The 18,458-nt window shown below is 44.1% G+C and overlaps 1 protein-coding gene and 1 long non-coding RNA gene across 9 annotated transcripts in view; one reads left to right on the forward strand and one right to left on the reverse strand.

Moving 5' to 3' along the window:
• ME3 (malic enzyme 3) overlaps positions 1–18,458 on the forward strand; it is a 438,110-nt gene that overhangs the window by 299,527 nt on the left and 120,125 nt on the right. The gene's annotated exons all lie outside the window — the stretch shown is intronic.
• On the reverse strand, positions 5,961–18,450 carry LOC141279334 (uncharacterized). The gene is made up of 2 exons (XR_012333381.1): positions 17,115–18,450; positions 5,961–6,709 (listed from the first exon to the last, which is right to left on the reverse strand). It is a non-coding gene; the product is annotated as an uncharacterized lncRNA (long non-coding RNA).

Consider the following 18,458-nt stretch of genomic DNA (forward strand, 5'->3'; position numbering starts at 1 on the left):
TCTCCGGGCAGTATCAGGAATCATGTTTCTTTCCTTTGAGCCCTCAAGGTATTTAGTTTCTTTTTGTTGATCTCTTTCTTTATTATGAAATAGTTCAGACATTAAAAAAAAAGTATAAATATAAAGAGTATCTGTGTAACAATCATTCAGCTTGAGAAATAAAAACATAAATACATTTGATGCTTGCTCTATTCCCCTCCCTGATCATGGTCTCCTCCCTTTTGCTACCCCTAATGTAATCACTGTCATAATCTTGGGATTCCTATGCATGTTTTAATACCTTTATTACATATGGATATATTCTTATATTAGAGTCTTTTGCATATGTTTAAACATCTTAGTGTTATATCAAATGTAGGTATCCTTCAACTTCCTCATTTCTAAGATGGGGTTGGTGATAGTATCTAACCTTAAAAGAGTTTCTGTGAGGACTAAATTGAGTTAATACATGCAAAATGTTACATAAATTTTAGCTATTATTATCATTATTTTTTCACTTATTGTGTTTCATGAGTGATCTATATAATACATTTAGTTTTAGACCATTCATTTAAATTACTATATATAACATTTCATTGTATCTGTAAAATGAAAGTTACTTCTCCATGCCTCTGTTGATGAAAATTTAGTTGTTCCTAATTTTTACTATCAGAAATAATTTTGCAATCAACGTTCTTGTATGTCTCCTTGTACATGGGCAAGTTTTTTTCTGGCTTCGTATAAATGAAGAGTATGGAATTGCTGGTTTATATCTTTTATATATCTTAACTCACTTCTGGCTAGTATTATAATTATACTGGGGTGTGTGTGTGTGTGTGTGTGTGTGTGTTTGTATGCACAAGTTTTATTTCTAGCAGATCGTAAGCTCTCAGAGGACAGGCAATGGCATTCCATCATTCATTGATTCATTTAACAAATGTGTACTCAGCACCCCTTATGGGCAGCATACAGGTCTAGGTGACAGGATGAAAGATTAACTGTCATGGACTACCTTCCAGGGGTCTCTGTGCTCTGGGAGACACAGGACACATGAAATCACATTGGTGATCATTTCAGAAGGGAAGGTTTTCCTGAATATTCACAATGGACCAGACATTGTATGTGCAGTCTCTCAATCAAGCCCCTCATTAATGGCACCACAGCTTGTTGGGTGCCTGGGGCTAGTCATTAATCTTGATGAGCTCAGTTTCCTCCAATGAGAAAGCATTATTTTATTGTGTCTAAGAGCACAGACCAGAGTTCCAATCCCAGCATCACCATATATGAACTGCATGAACTTGTACAAAGGATTTAATTCCCATAAGTCCCTGCTTCCTGATCTGTAAATGGTGCTAATAGCAGTGTCTGTCTAAAGGGGGGACTTGTGAAAATTACATGAGAAAATTCAGGCAAAGTATTTAGCGCAGTGCCTGACACATGAGTTGGTGGCTGTAATGATGATCATCTTGATTACATCACCTGTGAACCAAAAGATACATGCCATTTTAGACATCAGCACATCTAGGAAATCATTAAAAACTTTGACGTTTTTCATTGTTCTGTGAACCATCAGCCTATTACCTAATTTGAACTTTTAGAATATTACCAGTTACTGCCTCTTCTGTATGAATGTATATTCACAATGTATTTGATCTCAGCCTTACTTTTTTTGGAGAATGGAATTTTGTTTTGTTTTCTAATTTGTTTCAATCAATAGATTTGGCTCTAATTAAGAGAAAGGATCAGTAACTCCTTGTGTCTCTCTTGATGCTGCTCTGGGCACTGGGACAGGCTTCCAAACCCAGGAGCTCTGCTGGCAGCTACACACGTGAACCTCTAGAGGGAGCTTAGAGGGTATTTGAGTCCATTGCTCTGCCTCTGGGCAAAACTGCATTTAAACCATGCCTGAAAACACCACTATTGTGAGTGGCTTCTCAGAGAAAAGTTCCAGGATCACTTCCCAAAATAGATTCAGACACTGCCCAGATTGTTTCCATCACATGCATACTTAATTTTACTAGAATTAGCTTTCATTTCAGAGTGGTCTCCAGCTCCCCGCAGCGGCCCCGCCTAGGAATTTTTTCCAAAGTGAAGCCAGCATGCGTGGACTCCGAGAGACACATAGCCTTATCTTTTGGCTGCCTCTTTGTTCCTCTGCAAGAAATAGGCATAACATTTCACAAATAATGAGCTGCAGCTGAACTTCAATCTGCTAGCTCCATTGCAGAATGTTTGGAGCTTTTTCTCTCTCTCTAAGAAATACCTTCTGTTATTTTAAATATTTTCTTCATTTGTAACCTTATATTTCAGGGGTGTACTGCCTATGCTTAATCAATTCTGAATACAATGTGTGCAACATTTACGTTCCCCCCAGAAAACAACCTGGTGCCAAGCATTTGGGAAGTAACCTGACAGGTACAGTTGACAGGTACAGGGACACTCAGGGCACGATCCTCACTCTAACATGCAGGGAAAAATGATTTTGGGACCCCAGTCTCTTTCTGAAGGACAGAAGGCAGATGAGAGCCCTCCTCAAATATCTGAAGGGCCATCAGGTACAGTGAGAAGTAGACTTGCTCTACATCTCCAGAGAGCAGAAGGGCATATGAGCAGGGTTTACTGCGAGATCAACTTTTGCTCAGTGTAAAGAAAAACTTCCCAAACACACTGACTTCTCCATTTCTGGAAGCACTGGATTGGAAGCTAAAAAAACATCTATCAAGGATACTTCAGAAGGGTTTAGGAAAGACCCTCTTAGATCCCTTCCAAATCTAAGATTCTGTAAATCTCTATGGGAACAACGGATTTTACTTTGTTTTTTGTTTTTGCGGTACGCGGGCCTCTCACTGCTGTGGCCTCTCCCGCCGCGGAGCACAGGCTCTGGACATGCAGGCTCAGCAGCCATGGCTCACGGGCCCAGCCGCTCCGCGGCACGTGGGATCCTCCCGGACCGGGGCACAAACCCGTGTCCCCTGCATCGACAGGCGGACTCTCAACCACTGAGCCACCAGGGAAGCCCCCTACTTTGTTTTTTTCTGATGATATTGACTTCACTTTGGGGCAATATTTTTCCCTGTAGTGAGAAAACTATGTCTTATATAACTCTTTGGTGTTAGACAGTGCTATGGAATCAGAGAGGAAGGAATGACTAACAATGTGCATGGTGGGAAAAGGGAGAAGGGAAGGGGTTGGAGAAGGTTTCACAACCTGAGAACATTGAAGGATAAGAAGAGTAAGGGAAGGTTGGAGGATTCAAGGCAAAGGTATGAGAAAATAAGAGATCTTGGTTTATTTAAAGCATGATGCGTTTTCTTTTTCTTTTTTTTTTAACATCTTTATTGGAGTATAATTGCTTTACAATGTTGCATTAGTTTCTGCTGTATAACAAAATGAATCAGCTGTACATATACATATACCCCATATCCCCTCCTTCTTGCGTCTCCCTCCCACCCTCCCTATCCCACCATCGAGGTGGTCACAAAGCACCGAGCTGATCTCCCTGTGCTATGCGGCTGCTTCCCACTAGCTATTTTACATTTGGTAGTGTATGCGTGATGTGTGTTCTATAATGGCTTGACTTGGTGCTGTAAAGGTAGAAGTAGAGGTTAATAAATAGAAGTAATATTCAAAATATTTAATGACCTGTATGGCATGGATCTAAAAGAGTCAGAACAGAGGCCAGCCACGTCACAGTGCTGCTGGTATACCAGGTAAATATCAGCCTGATCAATAAATCTGAAAAGTAACTTCTGACCAGAATATGCCCAAAAAGGAGTAGCACAATCATATTTCTAACTTGGAAAGATCACTCTGAGAGGGGGGTGGATTGCTAAACTTCTTAAAGGCTGGGAATGTACATTGACTAGAATTTATTCAGCAAGTTTCAAGAGGCAGTGCTACACTAAGCTGTAAACCCAGCTATGAAAAATCAGCCTGTCCCTCAGTCCAGAATAACAACAACAAAATCCACAATGTGCAAAAACGAAAACCGAGCTGCTGGTTTACAAGAAGCGTAACCCTATCTCCTTCTCCTGTCAGTGCCAGACTGGTTTTCAGGCGAACCCTGGTTTGGCATTGATTACTGAGTGAATTTGCTGAAAACAGCAACCTCGCATGTTTACACTTCATCCTCCTGGTGACACTTGGATTAGAAAAAGAAATAGGGATGATTAAAAGAGGAAGGGTAAACACCAGATGATCTAAAGCCAGACAAATGACCTCCAACTCAAAACCAGTCAGCCAACAAAAGTCACTCCACCACTCCACTGAAATCACTCCATTTTTCCTTAAGGGAATAGTCATCAACACCAAGGACTGTCAGTTCCCGTTGGGTAATGGTGGATTTTTCCATCATCCCATGTGAGAATGTGAGGCCTGAGCAGCTTCTGGTGAACATCAGTCACTGGGGTTGTCAGGGATATTTGGGGGGACTGTCAAGCTCATGGAACACAAGGGAAGCCTGTGAGGTGGGATGTGAGAGCACTGAAAGGGCCCTGAAAATAGCTTTACCAAAGACTGCCACTGACTGATTCTGTAGGATCAAAGCCAGGGTTGCATCTGAGTGGCACTTGGGTGTGTAGCTATAAGTGAGCAGAGACACCCTCTCCCCTTTTCTGTCCACAAAGAGAACCTTAGGAAGGCATGTCCCTGAGATATTTCCGCAAACTCCAGCTTAGCCCAGGAGGGAAATGATGTACTTGGAGCTAGGTATGTTACCATGGGCAGATGAACTCTGTGACCCTCAGTCTCCTCATCTATCAAATCAGTCCTCACTTAACTTATGGAATTGCTGTGGCAGTCTCATAAGATAATAGAAAGCGGGCTTCCCTGGTGGCGCAGTGGTTGAAAGTCCGCCTGCCGATGCAGGGGACACGGGTTCGTGCCCCAGTCCGGGAAGATCCCACATGCTGCGGAGTGGCTGGGCCCGTGAGCCATGGCCGCTGAGCCTGCGCGTCCGGAGCCTGTGCTCCGCAACGGGAGAGGCCACAACAGTGAGAGGCCCGCACCACAAAAAAAAAAAAAAAAAAAAAAAAAAAAAAAATAAATATATATATATATATATATATATATAATAGATAGCAAGGGATAAATTGATCTTTGTTATGTAAGGGTCACATGATATTGCCGTTATTGTTCTTTTCAAATGAGCTCAGATAGCTTTGGGGGGCAGATCTCTGATGCATGGAGTGGACTCCCAGATCCTTCTCTGGGAGGGACACCTGTGGGCTTTGGAAGCCCTTAGAAAATTGGTAGAGTGGAAAAATAGTCAAATGTTACTGGGCAGTTGTGGGAGGCCCATGAGGTGGGGCAGAGAGGCAAACTCAGAGAAGAGAAAATCATTGAAAGAGTCCTGGAGGAAGGGACTTGACCTGAAAAGGCTATGGGCTTTGGAGTCATACTGTCTGGGTTTGAACCCTAGCTAGCTCCTCCCTTTCTGGCTGTATGATTCAGGCAAGTTACTTGTCCATTCCATCTGTAAAACAGGCATGATTTTTGTATATCTATTTTTTAAAGGTTGTTACAAAGATTTTAAATAATGTAGTTAAATAGAGCCAAAATAGTAAATGTTAGTGAATAATGACTATTATTAAGGATCACCGACTTCAGTATAATGCAACAGAAAATACTTGTTCATACAAGTACTGCATGGGATCACTTACACGTGGAATCTTTAAAAAAGTTGAATACATAGAGACAAAGAGTAGAATGGTGGTTGCCAGGGGCTGGGGATGGAGCAAATATGGAGAGGTTGGTAAAGGGTACAAACGTTCAGTTATAAGGATCTGATCTAATGTATAACATGGTGACTGTAGTTGATAATACTGTATTGTATAATTGAAATTTACTAAGAGAATAGTACTTAAGTGTTCTCACACATACTCACAAAAGGGTAAATACGTGAGGTGATGGATATATTAATTACTTCAATGCAGAGAATCCTTTCACGACGTGTATGTATATCAAATCATCATATTGTACACTTTAAATATATTATAGTTTTATTTGTCAATTATACCTCAATAAAACTAAAAAGATTAGTGGTCATAGAGTAAATGCCAGGTCATAGACTGAAAGGGACTCTGAGCTCACCTAAATTAATGGTTGTGGAAGCTGAGGCCCCCAGAGGCTGGCCCAGAGTCAAACAGCTATTGGTGGCAGAACTGAGCTCCCAACAAAAGTCTTCAAAGGGTAGAGTCATTTCTTCTCCGTCACACTTCTAAGACACTTCCCAGGACCAACACCTGGCTACTGGTCTCAGATTCCGTGACCCAGAGGTATATCCAGCCTTCAAGCTGTGTGTTTGTGGAACAGTACATGCAGATGCGCCAACGGTGGCAGAGGGTGGTACAGACTGGAAGCCAGGTTGGCACTGCCAGACTTAGGGGCCTGTGGCTCAGAGCCAGAGAAGAGGCCATAGGGTCAGATCACCAAGTCCTTTTTTGAAGAGGGGGAGACTGTAGGGTTTTAGAAGACAGCAAGCAACTCGGCCAGAATTGTGTTTTAGAAAACTCACTCCAGCAGTACTGTGAGGACACCGTCTGGCCTGGCCTGCCCAGGACAACACCCATGCATGGATAACAGTTTATGAAGTACTTTTGTGTGTATATGTTGGGGGTCGGCAAGGCTGTTCCACTGGAGTCTCTGATTCCTTGGTGCAGGTTCTCATTCTTCTCATTTGATCCTCACAACAGCCCTCAGAGGGAGGCAAAGAGGATATTATCACCCCATCCTACAGATAAGGAAAACAGAGGGGCAGAGGTAAAGCAGCTTGTCTGAACTTGACTGGGCATGAAGCTGGGTGCTAATTCCAGTACTTTCTTTGTACATTGCACTGGATTATGTGTGGTGTAACCATGTCAGTAGTAAAAGTTTTCCGCTCCAAATTAAATCAAAATACATTGAGGACAAGAGACACAGTAGATGTTTAAATGCTTGTTATTTTTTTCTACTACAAACCACAAAGTTTAATAATGAATTTCTATAACCAATTTTAACAAATGTAGTTTCCCATAACAAATATTTATAGTTTCAAGGGTATAAGACAGCTGTACTTAGAAATATGAAAACAAACTTTTTAGTATCATAAGAAGTCTCTGAATAAGCAACAGACACTGAGCTTTAAGATAAGAAGATAAGCTACAGAATGGGAGAAAATGTTTACAAGTCATATACCTGATAATGATTTAGTGTCCAGAATATATAAAGAACTCTTACAAGTCAACAACAAAAAGACGAAAATAAAACAAAACAACAAAAAACATAAACTAAAAAGCTAACTAAAAAAATGAGCAAAGTACTTGAATAGACCTTTCTCCAAAGAAGATATACAGATGGCCAATAGTGCAGGAAAAGATGCTCAACATCATTAATCATTAAGGAAATGAATATCAAAATCACAATGAGATACCACTTCACACCCATTAAGGATGGTTTGACCCATCCCACCATCATCCAAGACCTAGTTCTGACGGGGGAAATAGAAAACATAAAGAAAAAGGAGAGAAAGTACAGAAAATGAAAGCAGAAGAGAGAGGCAAAGTGATATAATAAATGAACATTGCACTCAGAATGCAGTTCAAGTCTAAACTCTGCCACTTCCTACACACATGATCTTGGCCACATCATGGAACCTTTCTGAAACTTCAGTTTCCTCAGCTGTAATGTGAAAGAGGTAGACCAGATGATCGTTCAGGTCCCTTCCATCCCTGGCATCTTACGATTCTACATGTAGGTAATAAACTTTCTTAAAGTCTCTCGGGCTCTTCTGAGAGTAAGAAAGAAGGAGGTCAGAGCATAAGCATGACTGGGAGGTATTATGGGATGAATTTTGAGTGGGAACTAGTAGGAGTAGCCAGTCCTTCTGGTTAAACGTTTTCCTGGGCTTTACTGAGTAAAGCCCGAAACCTGTACTTTCAAAATGGAGAAAGGGGAGACTTGGCTTCAAATATATTTCATTTGACTATGATGAAAGTGTTAAAATTGCACAAGTAGGAAATTTATAGGGCACTTTACATTCTGCTCATTTTTGCACGAGTCAGAAGAGACTGAAATTCAGTATGTTCTCAAATTAGCTAAAGAAACCCCTTGTCAAAATGCCCTCAATACATCTGGTTATCATTATTAAAGCATTATGGGGTGTGTACGCTTTCCATAGGAAAAAAATGAATAATCCCTTCAAATATGTAATTTCATAGGTTTTAAAATGTGAAGGCAACCGTTAAGGGAGCTATCAAAGCGATCTGGGGCACAGAGTGAGTTGTCAGGGGAAACATATAAGAGAGTTTTCAATAACTGAAGGTCCAACCATTTCTAATGCCAAGGCCCAGGATTTTATGAACACTTCTTGGAATTCTAAAGACTGTTGTTTTCATTGCATGGAGGGATCTGAACCAAAAAGATAAATTCTAAACCATCTGGACCATATTAGAATATCTGGGGCCTCAAAGGTATAGAGAGGGGCTCATCCAGATCTGCCTTCGAACATGACTGCCCTCCCAAAGCACAGCACAGCTGAGCTTCTGTTCCTGTAGATGTGGCATTTTGTTCCAAGAGCACCGTGCCCTGTGCCAGCCTCACCTCTTAGACATCAACCCAAACAAGAAAACATTTTCCCTTAAGCAAGGTGTAGTAGAAACAGTGAGGGCCTGGAGTCAGACAGACCTTGAGCCAGATGCAAGCTCCCAGCCCTCGCGCTCATGAGCTTTGTGACCTTGGGCCAGCACAGTGCGTGGTTCATAGAAGGCATTCATTAAATCCCTCTTGACCTGAACTGTTGAACCATGCTGATTACTTACTTGATTTGATCATCAGTTTCCTTCTTATAAGATAGTTTTTAAGAGCACAGGCTTTAAAGGCAGAACAACTGGGATCTGATCCTTGCTTTACAAGTACTTTATCTCTCTATGCCTCAGTTTCTTCATCTGTCAAATGGAGATGATAGTATCTACATCATAAGCTGATTATGATGACCACAGGAGTCAGAAGTTCTTAAAACAGTATCTGATACAGAGTAAGCACTATGTATGGATGTATTGTAAAAAGGGAATTCTGAAAATTTCTAACACATGATAAACACTCTGAAAATATTATGTATATAATATTTTCACTTTCCTTATTGATATTTTATTGACTTATTTTTATATATTTCCATACATGTTATAAGGCCCTGCCAAAGTCTTCAACATCCTCCAAAGGCCTCCATGAAAAAGAATAAAACTCCTTTCTACTGCTCAGTGCTTTGTAGCTTACCAAGTGACAGACTTTGGTGACAGACTCCCATTTGATCCTGACCCTAGCCCCTACCTGTAGGGATTCCACCTGGCTTGTTCTGGCTGATCCCCTAAAGAAATCTGGCCTTTGGCTGGAGAAACTCACTGCTGACTTTTCTCCCAGACACAACAAGCCCTAACAGAACATGGATTTATCATCATTATTTCTGGCTACCTTGCAAAGTATAGGAGGTGATTCCACTGTTGCCATCCCTGACTTGGGGCTGGGATTGTTTTCTCACTGGAGGGAAAAAAACAACTTTGAAACTTACCATTTGGATGGGAATTTAAACGTCTCTTCAGTTTACTTGTGTTTTGTGAGGTGGTGAATAAACGGGGGAGAGAGTGAAGGGGAAATGTCCTTAAGGAATGCAACATAGCCATGACAATTTATGAAATTGTCAAAAATTTTTGAACCAGAATACTCAGTGCTGGTGATCATGCAGTAAGACAGCTACTGATGTACTGCTAGTGGGATTGTAAGTTGCTCCAGCCTTTCAGAAGGTGATTTGGCAATATGCCTAAGGAGACTTAAAAATGTTTAGATCTCTCTAGAACATAAGATCCTTGAAGGCAAGGGGTTTTGTCTGTCTTTAAATTTTTTGCTTATTACTGCGTTACCAATTTTGAATGTTGTCCAGCACCTAGTGGGTGCTCATTAAATATTTGTTGAATGAATGAATGAATGAAAAAGTCATCAATCCCTTAAGTCCAGTAGTTCAACCTAAAGAAAAATCAGAAATACAAAGTTTTAAGTGTGCTCATCACAGCATAATTTATAATAGTGAAAGTTTGGAAACAATTATATTATACAAAACAGGGGAATTATTAGATAATCAGTTGGAGTTGTTTTTCAATTTTTAAGTGATGTTTTAGGTTGAAGTTTTAGTATGTGGGAAAGTGCTTGTCTTATAATTTTAAGAGGAAAAAATTCCATATATATATGTATATATATATAAAATACATATATATATGAAATTTTCTGTATAGTATAATCTCAACTTTGTTTAAATGAAGGGGTTTTTTTTAAGCACAGAAAAAATAAAGAAAGGAAATAGAGCAAAACAATACACTGTTTATCTCTGAGTGATGATATTAGGTGTGGCTTTTATTTAATTTTTCTTTTCAGTGTACAATAAGCATATATTACTTTTAAACTTTAAAAAAAAAAGGTACGTTACAAAATCCCTGTTGACATTAGAGTCAGATGGAGACCAGGCTTGTGACCCAGCTCTGCAACCTGCTGGTTGTGTGTTGATGTTCCAAAGACTTTATGTGGTTCATGTGATATATGTAAACGTGTTGTTTTACAAAATGCTAAGCATAAAACTAATGTATGAAATGATAGCTGTTGTTCTTACGACCGTTGTAGCAAAGTAGCATCTTTTGAGAAAGGTGTCCAGAGCGTTGTAATATCCTTTTGTGACCGGTGTTAAGATTCCCAGCAGGTTGGGAAAGGCATCGTCAGTTCCTACAGTGGGGGAGACACTGTCTGTTTTGTATATTATGGTGCCTGGCAGTTCAGGTACCCGCTGACTTCTACCGCGTGAGTAAAGAAAGGCTGAAGGGGCTTCCCTGGTGGCGCAGTGGTTGAGAGTCCGCCTGCCGATGCAGGGGCATGGGTTCGTGCCCCGGTCTGGGAAGATCCCACATGCCGCAGAGCGGCTGGGCCCGTGAGCCATGGCCGCTGAGCCTGTGCGTCCGGAGCCTGTGCTCTGCAACGGGAGAGGCCATAGCAGTGAGAGGCCCGTGTACCACAAAAAAAAAAAAAAAAAAAAAGAAAGGTTGAGGAATTGCTGACCTGCCATGTTAACTTGTCAGGGTAACAGTGACCTGTACTCTTGTGTACACAAGTGAGTCATTTTCCTGGATGTGAGCCTAGCCCACCATCATCATCTCCATGCAGCTTCTTTGTTCTCTTTGTTCTCTTACGCTGAATCCTCGTAATAACCGTGTGCAGAGGGGTCCGTATTATGCCAGGTTTATAGATGAGAAAGCTGAGGCCAATGGAAGGGTAAACAGGCTGCCCAAGGTCACAGACTTAGCCACCCATGGAACCAGGATTCAAATGCAGGTCTCTTTGGGTCATAAGTTCTGTACTCTTCCCCTTCCTGAATTTCCTTCCAGAGGAGTGACTAGAAAGTGTATTCTCCAGGTCATACTGAATTGGGGGGACTTCCTTGGACTTTCCAGACAGCACGGCTCTAACCTCCTCTGTTTTGTTGCTAGCCAGAAATGGAGAGAACCCGACATCTCCAAATCTGGAGAGGAACTGCGTAAAATGCTCCTTTGTTACGGGTTTCAGTAGCAACCCTTAGATACATGGCTTACGTCAGATGTCGGGGCTGAGCTATAGCCACATCCAGCAATTGTCTAGCAAAACCGTGTCGCCCCATCAGTCATAGTAAAACGCCCTGTGTTTGCCTGCTGAAGGCCACAGGTCTCCCACTTCTCTCTCCTCGGATGTAGTGAGGGAGTCGTCACAGTTGGGGAAGTGCTCCTTGACCTCTACCATAGCCTTTACCTTTTGAAGATGGAGTCCGTTTATGTTGTTCTTCCAAGTGGTATTTGTTCGACAAAGCTCAATAGTCATCCTGGTATAAGTGGAATATTCTCCCTCCTAACGCCTGAGAAGCCAGGTCTGAGAGTGTCCTGAGAGCTGGGTTATTGCGAGCTTTGTGATCCAATCGACTGGCTCTTTAGAGAAAAGCAGCAGTCCCCTGCGGGTAATAACCCGGTGCCATTCTTGCTTGAGTGACCGAATTCCCTGGACTCACCTGCCCACCCGTTGTCATGGTGACTGTAATAAAGGGATGGGCCAGTGAAGAAGCTGGACTGGCTGGAGAAATAAAAAGAGCGAACGTGGTCCCAGGTCCTGCCCAGGTGGGTTCAGGCAGGCTTGGACCCTGGGTGAGATTTTGTTCACAGGAGGTGTATTAGTTTGCCGGAGCTGCCATAACAAAGTACCACAGACTGGATGCCTTAAAGAACAGAAATTTATTTTTTCACAGTTCTGAAGAGTAGAAGTCCAAGGTCAAGGTGTCGGCAGATTTGATTTCTTCTGAGGTCTCTCTTCTTGGCTTGCGTGGGGCCGTCTTCTCCCTGTGTCTGCATATGGACTCTCTCTTCTGAGTCTGTGTCTTAATTGCCTCTTCTTTAAGGACACCAGTCAGAGTGGATTAAGGTGCACCAAAACTACCCCATTTTAACTTAATTACCTCTTAAAAAACCCTAGCTCCAAATACAGCCATATTCTGAAGTACAGGGGTTAGGACTTCAACATATGAATTTTGGAGGACACAACATAACAGGGGGCCTGCAGAAAACTGGAATAGAACAACCAGAACTGAGCAATCACTTAGCACATTCCGAACCACAGGGGCTGATGTCAACGACTCTGATGCTGGAGTGGCTCATCACACCCCAGGAACAGAACGGCATCGTAAAGACTGTGAGGACCCCAGCCTCATGGATGCCCACGTGACGCTGAGTAACAGACATGGGGGCTGGCCCCAGTCTCCCAGGCCTGGGGAAGGTCTTCTACCTTTCCCCACATGGCTCCATACACTGGGAGGCTCCCGTCTTGCGTCCTCTCCTTCTGAAATGTACCTTGAAGCTATCCCTTCTCTTCCACTTCATTTCCTCCGCTCTGCTTGTTATAGAGCATCTTCCTTCTTCACATGGACCACGGCCACAGCCTATCACTGCCTCGAGCCTCCAGCCTCTGCCCCTCCCCATCCGTCCACTCACCTGCCAGAGGGCTCTTCACTGTGAAGGTTGGGTCGGTACTTGTGGGCTTGCCTTCCGCATCGCCTACAGGATCATTAGCATTCCTTAACAGGGCACGTGAGACCATGCTTGAAAGCCCCCAGTGGCTTCTCACCGCCCGCAGAGTAACACAATTAGCAAAGCTTGCGAACCCCACTTCAGTCTGGTCAACTCTATCCCTCCAGCCTGACTGCCCCTCAGTCCCACCCCCCATATGGTCCAGCACCCCACATCTGCTCCTCTTCCCTCAGGTGCTCCGTGCCTGCCCTGCTTCCATCTCCTGCCTCCAGGCTTGAAGAACTGTTCAAAGTCAAGGTCTAATTCAAATGTTGCTTTTCAGTGACGCCTTCCCCACTGCTCCCACAGCCCTCAAGGAGCATTGTTCTCTCCCCGCTCTGTAATCCCTTAGCACTTGATACATTTCTGTGTCTGTGCTTGTCATCTTGAATTGTTTCATTTTCTTTACTTTGTCTCCATCATTAGGATGGGAGCTCCTTAACAAGAGGACTTTCTCGTATCCATCCCTATATCCCCACAGCCCCGCACATAGTAGGTGCTCTATAGACCCTTGCTAGTGAGTAAATAGACAAAGTTGCAGGGTGTGTGTCGGGGGGTGTCTCTCTATGACCTTATGATGGTCCGGGCTTGTCAGGTTCTCTGATGATGTCCTTTTCAAACTTGAGTGACGAGCTCTTCCAAGACAGTGTCCATGACCGTCCCGTCTGCAGCAGCACTTCTGTTCTCTGGGGGCTGGGCTCCCTCCCCATTTGGGACAGTCAGCAGAAGTGCTATGAAGTGCAGTGTAAGTTATGTTAAAATTAGGCGTGAGAAAATGGAGCTGGAGATCGAGTCTGCAAACACCACTCACCTCAAGAGCCCCATCACTGCGATGTGATGTGTAAGGAGAACCAGGACGTGTGGGGACCAGGCGGCAGCAGCTTAGCTGTTGGAACTCTGGCCCAAGTAGAACACAGTGTGAGTACTTGGCAAGTGAATGCCCTCATCCGTGTCATTCCTCCTGCCTTCCAAGGATAAGATGCAGGAGAATGTTCTACCAGTGGTCAGAAGCAGAAGAGATACAAGTACTTGCCTTGTCACGGAAAAGAGCAAAGCAGGAAGAGATGTAAGGGAGAAAAATTGAGCCCAGTATTCTTTTCAAACAATTTTCTTAGCCACAGAACCTTTTATTCACACAAAATCTCAAATAAGGAAGCTCAATGAATATCATAAAAGCTGAGTTAAGCTTCATGGGAGAAGCAAGACAGACACCTATTCTCACGACACTCCCCACTCAACACCTCTGTGAAACTTCTGAGGACCCACTAGGGTCTTCAAAGTCCAGACTGGCATCTCCTAATCTAGTTGTCCAACCTCAGAGACTAATATTTATTCATTCATCCATTCGCGTGCTCTCTCTCTCTCCCCTTTCTCTCTTTCTCCAAACATGTATTCAGCTCCTACTACATGCCAAGCACTGAGGTAAAAATAAGTAGGACACAGTACCTGCCATAAGGAAACCTAGGCATCTAAATGGGGAGACAGACTTGTAGACAAACACTTGCAGCAAATTGACAAATATTTTTAGAGCTCCAGGACGGTGCAGGGGACAGCGAGGTTACCAAGAAAGGAGAGAGCAATTGATCTCCAGTCAGTGCCCAAAATAAGGTTGCCTGAATTACCAAGCCAGTGAGACTTATTCCCTACCCCAGCTGCCGGTAAAGGAATAAAAGAGGAAGCTTTTCTGTTAAGAGCCTGTGCACCAGCCGTGCAGAGAGCACAAGGCAGGCGCTGGGAGGGCAGGGAGGGCAGGAGGAGGAAATCTCTCTCCAGCCTCAGGACCCGCAGCTGCTGCTTCACAATGAGCAGGGCCAGTGCTTGGGCCCTGGTTCTTTTGTCCCAGGCCACTGGGGAGTTAGGAAAGCCATTGTGCCCAGAGATCTTTAAATAACATTGTCACTCACGAGTAAACCTTAGGGAAGCCCAGGCTTTCTTTCACCAGAAATGAATTGAGCCCATGAGTAGAGGAAAGGGCCCTGCCCTCCCCTTCTTATTTTAGTGCCTGGACAGGCTGTGGAGAGGGCCAGGCCTTCACACTCAGAGCTGCCATTTTTGCCTGCACACAGCCCAGAGTCCCAGGACGATGCTCACCCTGGAGCTTGATGTGTTCGCACTTTCTGTTCTGCTGAGCCAGAGGTTTTGAAGATGAGCTATGTGACTTCATGCGGTCATTTTCTACTGGTCTCCTTTGATTTAGGAGCCTGGAGAGGACATGAACTTAGTCACCTTGGGTTTCCTCGGCAACCCATCTATGTTTATGTGGGACTGAGATAGTACCTACTTAGAGCGGGAGCCCCTGAAAATTTCGGAAATAGATAATTAGTATATACTAGCAGACAGCACTTGTTATATTATTTTGAGAGAAGTGAAGAAAGGGAGGGAGTTATGTAATGTGTATGAAGGGTGCCTTCTGAGCCAGGCACCGAGCGGCGTGCCAGGCTCCCTAGATTATCATACTAGCAATTATTGAGATATTATTTATGCAATGTTTCTCTCTCTCCCTGTGATCTGCAAGCTCCAGGAGGGCAAGGACTGTGCCCCTCTTGTGCACTGCTACAGTCCAGCTCCTAGCACAGTGCCTGGAACACAGTAAGGCACGCAATACATAGGTTGAACGAACACACGAATGATCTTATATGGTCTTCTGATGATCTTGTGGAATTGGTATTATTAACCCCTTTTACAGATTAATAAATTGAGAGTCTAAGAAGTTGAGTAACTTGCTTAAGGTCACACAGTCATTAACTCTGAGAGTATTAACCCAGGGCTTTCAAACTGAGCCCTTGTCTATACTTGAACCTGAAAGTACTCACTTTTTTTTTTTTTTTTTTTTGCTTAGGAAAACAGAAAAGAGAAGGAATCCTTTTTTCCAGTGCTCTAGGAATGACTCTTGTTCTGCCTTCTTTCTAGGAGAGAGAGACAGTTTACTGTCTCATAATTATAATTTTATGTCTTACCAGGTCTTCCTCTAAATGCGTGAGGAGGACACTTGCTAACACAAATGGTCAATGGTGGCCTTTTCCACTGCCTTTCTTTTGGGGTATGATTCTGACTGTAACAATGAAAACATTTGTGGAAAAGGAGGAAGGTATGGACTGGAGTAGTCATGAAAGGCTTTATTCCAGGGCTAAGACTTGAGTGAGTTCTCAGGGATGAGGAGGAGGGTTGAGGCTGGACTCTCCATGAACCGTATGAGCCAAAGCATGGAGGGGGCAATGAGGAGAGCAAAGAGACCCACTTGTCTGGAACAGACATAACCAGGGATCATGCCTTGTCCCCACTTAAAAGCCTGCAGGAGCTCCCTAAGTCACAGGGCCCTCAGCTGGACCCCAAAGCCCTCCATGACCTGGGCCTGCCTGCCCTGGGCCTGCCCAGATCTCTGGCCTGATCTCCACCACTGCTCTGCCCAGCAGCCCCACTGAAGCAAGCTACACTGGCCCTGTGCAGCACACCTCCCAGGCCTCTGCCTCTTTGCGTATGCTGATTCTCTTACCTGGAGTACCTCCCCTCCCCTTGCCCATCGGCAGAACTTCTACGTGATCTCAGCTAGACATGACCTCCTTTGCAAAGCCCTCCTGTCTACCTCCTTTGTAACGCCAAGCAATTAGCCCCCTTCTCCTCACATTCCCAGCTGCTCCTTTATTTGCGTCTCTTTCTCTGTCAAACTGTCATGTCTGTACATCCTTGCCCCTGACCCAGCTTTCCATTCTCCACCCCATACCCTTCCACTTGGATTTCAGGAATAATGACCTTCTCTTACATCTTCAGTCCCTTCCAGGATGTTATCTCCACCTCCATCTATTAACTTAAACCTACCCCCAACCTGAGTTGACTGTTTCTCCCAAACCCTTCTCATGCTGCTTTCACACTCCTCAACCTTCCAAGTCAGGACAAAGGTAGATAGCCTTTTATTCCTCAAGAATAAAACTTTTAGAACTGCCCATTCCCATCCTCTCTTATTTAAACAAATAACTTCCACAGCAACAAAAACCACTTCTCTGTGCCTTTTCTAAGAGTTGCGCTATTTAGAGAGCAACTGACCTTTTCTCCTTTTCATCACTGTCGTTTACCACCTTCCATTCATTGAGGACCTTGGCACCAGCTTATAGACTTTCTCCACCCCAATCCTGCCATCATCTTGGATGACTTCAGCATCAAAGGGCTGGTTCGGGGCTTCCCGGGTGGCGCAGTGGTTGAGAGTCCGCCTGCCGATGCAGGGGACACGGGTTCGTGCCCCGGTCTGGGAAGATCCCACATGCCGCAGAGCGGCTGGGCCCATGAGCCGTGGCCGCTGAGCCTGCGCGTCTGGAGCCTGTGCTCCACAACGGGAGAGGCCACAGCAGTGAGAGGCCTGCATACAGAAAAAAAAAAAAAAAGGGGCTGGTTCCTCCAAAACCCAGGCCTCTCCCAACTGGAATAACTTCCCTCTGCATTTCCCCTCAGCCATTCCCACAGTCACACCCTGGACCTTGGCATCATGTGAAATTCCTCTCTGTGAATCACTGAAATCATAGAAATCAGTGATTCTAACAACACTCTCTGACCAGAGATGCTGCCTGGTCAGCCACGCCCTCTGAACTCACCACAGTCTCCAGGCCACTCAGCCCTCTGCCTATGCCAGTCATCGCTGTTGCCCACGGACCTAGTCCAGTCCTGCTTCAAGTCCATGGTCCATCATTCCGGCTCTTCCTGACAGTATCCTCAACTTTTTGCCTCTATGTCTTTTCATTGAATTCTTTTGAGAAAAATCACAACCCTCGATAACATAGCATGGCGTGGAGAAAGCAAAGAATTCAGTTTTGCTTCCTTCATGCCATGCTAGAGGAAAACACGCAGCAGGAAAAAGTGTACAACTGTATATCTATTGTCACCAACCTCAGTTGGTTGCACAACTCTATATTTATTGTCACCCCCTTTTCAGTGCTCAGAAGTCTCCTGTTTCTCTGACCACCTTGCTCTCACCCTCACAACTTTTCTTTCAAAACTTCCCTACTCCGAAATCCCCAATCCTCTCTCCCGGCAGATAATTTCCCCATTGAGCCTGTAAGCACAGAGCACCTTCACTTGTGCATCCCTCCTTCCCTTCTGCTACAGCTGCTGAGGTGGCCTCCTCTGTCTATGGCCAGTCCCCGCCAGCCAGGCTGTGGCTCCCATTCTCTCCCTTCTTGAGGAATCCACCCCATCGGCACCTAAACATGCTCACGTCTCTCCATCGTAAACCACTCTTCATTAGTAGCTGACCTTCTTGTAAGAATTGTGTGCATTTGCTGATTCCCTTTCCTACCGTCCTGCTCTCTCTTCAAACCACAGAAGTCCAACTGCAGCCAACCTTCACTGGCTTACAGGGAACCTCCACTTGGCTAAATCCAGCAGACAGTTTTCAGT

Source organism: Tursiops truncatus, chromosome 8, assembly GCF_011762595.2.
Source record: "Tursiops truncatus isolate mTurTru1 chromosome 8, mTurTru1.mat.Y, whole genome shotgun sequence".
NCBI classification, from domain to species: domain Eukaryota; kingdom Metazoa; phylum Chordata; class Mammalia; order Artiodactyla; family Delphinidae; genus Tursiops; species Tursiops truncatus.